The sequence below is a fragment of the Alligator sinensis genome, unplaced genomic scaffold (genome assembly GCF_000455745.1).
Source record: "Alligator sinensis unplaced genomic scaffold, ASM45574v1 scaffold188_1, whole genome shotgun sequence".
Classification (NCBI taxonomy): domain Eukaryota; kingdom Metazoa; phylum Chordata; order Crocodylia; family Alligatoridae; genus Alligator; species Alligator sinensis.
The window spans coordinates 1,093,824-1,099,556 of NW_005841903.1; the positions used below are offsets into that span (position 1 = coordinate 1,093,824).

The 5,733-nt window shown below is 43.5% G+C and overlaps 1 long non-coding RNA gene across 2 annotated transcripts in view; it reads right to left on the reverse strand.

Annotated features, from left to right (window-relative positions):
- Window positions 1-1,495: 1,495 nt before the first annotated feature.
- The window catches only part of LOC102369623, a 102,608-nt gene continuing 98,370 nt past the window's right edge, over window positions 1,496-5,733 (reverse strand). For both annotated transcript variants that reach the window (XR_003092792.1, XR_003092791.1), the window contains exon 4: window positions 1,496-1,902. This is a non-coding gene — a long non-coding RNA (uncharacterized LOC102369623). The remainder of the gene's footprint in view (window positions 1,903-5,733) is intronic.

The window sequence follows — 5,733 nt, forward strand, 5'->3', positions numbered from 1 at the left end:
ATGCGGCTAGCAAGCTAGTCGCTAGCCGCCACGTGGGAATAATTTAGAACTGGCCAATAGTGGGACACAAATTTGCATGCAGGTGACGGGAACTTCTTTGCACCGGGGTTTTCTCTTTGCAACTGAGAAATGCACCTTGCAAAGAAAGCTCCTCGTGGCGGGAAATAATTTAGCAGTGCCGAAGCACGCACACACAAAATCACACCCTTGGGTTGTGACAGGGGTGTGCCCTCTTTCATAGTAACCATTAGAAATAATTGCATGATTAATAATCATAGCAAGAAGTATAGATAATGTTTCAGAAATGTCTGTGAAACATGCAGTGTGTGCAACAATTCCTGGGTGGCATCTGTGCGCACATTTGCTGACTATCTACCCCCCAACTCCCCACGCCTGGTGACCCCCACACAGCTGTGGGAGCAAGGGAGCTGGACCTCAGTGCAAGACAGCAGGGCAGGACATTAAACTGTATTTCAACATTAAAATGGTGCTCCACTTACATGTCATTTTCTTATTTTAAAAATCCCTCCATTGGATGTCTGCCCTGAAGGGTTGCCTGCCCCAAACTATGGGGTACCACTGCCCAAATGGTGTTCGGGTCCCCTGTCTGATGAATATTCTGCAGCAGGGGGGCTGGGTGGACTTGGTCAATGTCACTGCTAAGTTGTTGAACTGTGAATACTTCTCTACTCGGATTTCTACAAATGTAACTCACTCGTGTGTTTACTAATGGGAAAAATGGTGAATAAAACATTAAAGGATTTTTATACCAAGGAGAATGAATGATCTGCCTCCTGTCTTTTGTATCCTTGTGCAAACCAGAAGACAAGGACAAACCGCAGCAGCAGCATGGCAGATTGGAGCAGGGTTGGGGTGCTGTTGTGTAGAGACAAATTAAGATTCCTTGGATCCTTAAGGTTCCAGGGATCCCCATGCCCAGGAGAGCTGCTCACCTAGTGGGGATCCTGAGCGACCTATTCCATTCACCGCCCAGCAACTGACCCCCACACTGCCTGGGGTGGAGCAGAGAGGGGAGCTGGGTGGCAGCCAGGTGGCAGCACAGGACAGTGGGATGAGCTGCCCCCCACCTCGCCAACCCAGCCTGGGACCAGCATGCGGTGGGCTGTCTGCTAGCAGCTGGCATGGATCACAGAGATGGGGGGGCAGGTTGTGGTGGTTGGAGGCAATGCAAAAAGCAAGCCCCAAGCATAAGGCTCATCATAGCCTGAGAAGTTGCTAATTGCCCTTTTTCAAATGTAAAGCCTTCTTTCCAGCTGTCCCCTGGTGCAGTATTTCTTGCAAAGATAGTCTCTCTTGCAAAGGTACCAAGAGATGCTGGTCTGCTAAGGCACGGTGATCACCTCTCCCTCCCACCCACCCAATCCCAAACTGCACAAACTGCCATGCCAGTCTGCCTATGAAAGAAAACAAGCCACATCTGGAAGGAACTGTATGAATTTCAAAAAATTTATTTCAAAATTAAAATTGTGGTGCATGTACATGATTTTTTCATAAAAAGGAGTAATTGTTTTAAAAAAATAAATAAATTGCAAAGTAGTACAAAAGTAGAAAAAAAGGAATGTAGAATTTCCTTCCCTGCACCCTATATATACACTATTTACTTATAAATAGACAATAACTAATTATTGTATGTATATCTATTTCTATTCTACTATTATTTACTCTGTTCTTTCATTTTTTCATTCTTTTCAATCTCTTTTCTCAAAAGTCTTCTGCAGGGGGAAAAAAAAAAAGGACAGGTTTTGGCCCACAGTCCAAACACCACCCTCTTCACCTCCCCCAAAGTCGGTAGGATATTTTTGAAATTACCTATATATGCTGCATATCCTGGTGGGTGGGTCTGGCATGCAGCATCCACCTGTACTATTCATTGTGTATTTTCTGAAATGGCAATGGCAGTTATAAGAAACAGGAAAGTTACCCTGAAATTTTAAAGTGTTAAGAAGAGTTGCCACACTCCCTCAGTTGTAAACATTTGCTACTGCTGTGCCCCACAGTTTAGAACACCATGCTGGGTGCAGGGGTGTGGGTAAGACACACAGGGCCGGTGGTGGGATGAGCATAGGTACGACCAATACTAGGGGGTAGTATACCACAGTGTTGGCTGAGGGTTTATTGGCTTAGTACTCAATTTTTTTCTTTCTATATAAGGATTGGTACAGGACAGCAATATGAGATCCTCTCCACACCGCGCCCTGCCTGCAGTCAGCTGTGGGAGCAGTGGGAAGGAGGGATGAGCAGAGACTATAATAAATAAATAAATAGCAGCAGTAATCAAAAGCAGCACCTAGAGGGTAAAGGCCTGAACTACAGAAATATCACAGTGTCACCTGGTGGTAAAAGAAGAGAATTACAAGTCTTGTGGAAACACACGCAGCATACTTTTGGGTCAGGTCAGCAGAAGCTTTTATTCAAATGAAACTACATCTGTAGGGGGGACTCCAAAGTGACATGGATTTCCCAAGCACTTGGAAGGGGTTCCCCCCCAAGAGCAAAATCAGGAGGCTTATATACTTTTTAATAGTCGCTTACAACTCACGTGATCATATAGTGGAATTAGCTAGAAAAGCAGCTACAAACATTACCTCATTACTTCTTTGCTGTTATCAGGATGAGAACTATGGGGGAGACAAAGGAAGAAATAACACTCCCTTCTTGCACCTGGAAATCAGAGTTGTACATACTTTTTTTTCCTGCTATCTTCAAGGCCGCGGTGAGCGAAGCAGTTGCAGAGGAGTTACAAAGAACAAACACTTTCCCTTATCTGTTCTACTATACAGAGCCAGCAATTCCCCACAAAGCGGTTATGTCATCTTATAACTCGTATGATCAAAGTTTAAGGCATTTATTTTTTTCTGATTCCACATCTTTGAGTGCCCTTGTGTTTGCATGCAACAAATCCATAGATACGATGATGTAATTGGTGGCAGCCCAAACTAAATTATGTCTGAGCAGTTTTACTTTAACATGCCCAAAAGATTTTTAAAACGGAAGAAAATCCCACTCATGCAAACAGAAACACAGTTGCACCACCTGAAAGGGAAAATCTCGTGGCGTGTACACGCACCCATAGTTTTCCTAGTCAAGACATTCTTTCAGCCTCTTACATTACTGGGAATCTGTGCTCCTTCTACAAGTCAAAACCTAGACCACGGTTGGTATGCTAAATAAAATGCCAGATAAAAAGTACTGGGATTGGTAAACTGAGAAAACAGTTCCCATTATTTTGTTCTGAGATAACCGAAGACACAGAAGGCCAAGACTCAGAAAAGAGAAAAATCATTCATCCTTTCGCTATTGTCTTTGCTGCTTTTGAGGACTGCTGGACCAGAAGTTTTCAGAGACACTTTTTCATTCATGCCTATACCGCTTCTGTGCCACAACCAGATGTGCCACTGTGCAACTTGCCCTGCTCACTCATGACCAAATCCTGGAAATGAGGTAATATAGCTTCCTTAGAGTGGCTTTGAATGCACGCCGATAAGCATGCCAAGAGCAAACAGTCATTGTGGAGGGTTGGACATAGACCCTACACAGACCCACTCTAAGATGTACTACATTGCATCAATTTTAAGAGCCAACATATACACAGCACAAGAGAATATGATGCTTCACAGGAATGATTTAGACTCACTGAGATAGCAGAGATTAGAAAGGAAAATAAATGTATTTTATCAACGTACAGAAAAACGTCTGTAATCTGTGTGGTTCTAGTCTTTGTTGCAAGTGTGCAGAAAAGAGGACAGAGCAGATGCTGTGTTATATATTTATAAGTAAATACTGTGATTGAGGCACTAGTTTAGAATGCAACAAATCTGGGTTCTCAAAAGTAATGCCATCACAATACCAGCTATTACAAAAGAAGATCCATTTTGTGGCATTCAACTATTTGTTTTAGATTCAGTTTAATAATTCAGGCCCAATGCCTGTAATGGAATAGGAATTGTCTCAAGGATAGGAAGTAAATTTGAATTGGCTGGTACCTTAGGACAGTAAGAAAATGTACAGGCAGTCCTCAGACTTATGACACAATTGGTTCCTGAAAATCTAGTCTTAAGTCGAAACATTGTAACTTGGAACCAATTTTCTCATAAGAAACAATGTTATAAATGGGGGATTTGTTCCTGAATTAAGGCCCTATACCCTATTTTCACCAAAAATACCCCAGAATGTTGTACTTGATCAATTATACATAAGTAATATAGCTACATTAATGTATTTATATTGTAAATAGCAAACATTGATTTGGAAGAACTTGTTTGAGGTGACTTTGCTGGACTTTTTGAAGGGTTCTTGGCTGGAGTCTTCTCAGGAGTCTTGGCTGCAGGTTTTTCTAGAGTCTTGTCTTCTTTCTTAAAGAAAGTGTCCAAGGAAGTTTGGACAGATGTTCTCCAGGGAGATGAGTGATGCAAGGAACTTGTTCACTGGCGTGACATCACATCGGATCAAGTGTTGTAAAGTTGAAACTGACATCATAAAGCTGAAACAGGGTGTCAATTCATAAATGCTGTAAGTGCAAAACATTGTAACTCGGAATGTTTTAAGTCAAGGACTGCCTGTATTGCATTGTCTGTGAACTGAAGGTGTAGGGAGCTCTCAGGTGGCGAATACGTGATGCTGCTATATTAAAAGATTATTTAAGTTGGTTTAATAAAAGATATCAGATTCACCCAAAGAACCTTGTCTGCCTAAGTCTTTAGACCAACACAGCTACAACCTACACCCATATTAAAAGATTGACATTTCCAAATTTAGGGAAAATTTTACCCTTCACTGCAAATCTCCTGCATGCAATGTAGTTTTTTCTTTTATGCTTTGTACTTACAGATATCGATGGGAATTTCTCACAGATAATTAGGGCAGAATAAGCAATATGGAAAAACCAAATCATAGTTTCATTGTAGCTAAGGTCAGGAGGGACCTGAACAGATCGTCTAGCCTGCCCCCCTGCCACAGGGAGGAATGAATGCTGGGTTCACAAGACCCCAGACAGGTGATTATCCAACCTCCTCTTGAATTTGCCCAAGGTAGGGGCGAGGACCACTTCCCTGAGAAGCTGGTTCCATATTTTGGCCACCCTAACTGTAAAATATTGCCTTCTGATTTCTAACCTAAACCTATTCTCCATCAGCTTATTACCATTGTTCCTTGTCACCCCAAGTGGTGCTGGGGAGAAAAGAGCTCTGCCTATTTGCTGTTGATCTCCCCTGATGAGCTTATAGGCAGCCACCAGGTCCCCCCTCAGCCTCCTCTTGCTGGAACTGAACAGGTTCAGGTCCTTCAGTCTCTCCTCATAGGGCCTGTCCTGCTGCCCTCTCACCAAGCGGGTGGCCCTCCTCTGAACCCTCTCCAGGCTGGCCACATCCCTTTTGAAGTGCAGCGCCCAGTACTGGACGCAGTACTCCAACTGCGGCCTGACCAAAGTCGCATAGAGGGGGAGTATCACTTCTCTGGACCAGCTTCAGATGCACTTTTGGATGCATGACAAGGTAAGGCTGGCCTTGCTGGCTGCGGTCTGGCACTGGCGGCTCATGTTCATCTTGGAGTCAATAATGACTCCAAGATCCCTTTCTGCCTCTGTGCTTTCAAGAAGGGAACTCCCCAGCCTGTGTGTATGCTGTGCATTCCTTCTCCCAAGGTGCAGCACCCTGCATTTGTCTACATTGAACCCCATCCTATTCTCATCTGCCCACTTTTGTAGTCTGTCTAAAT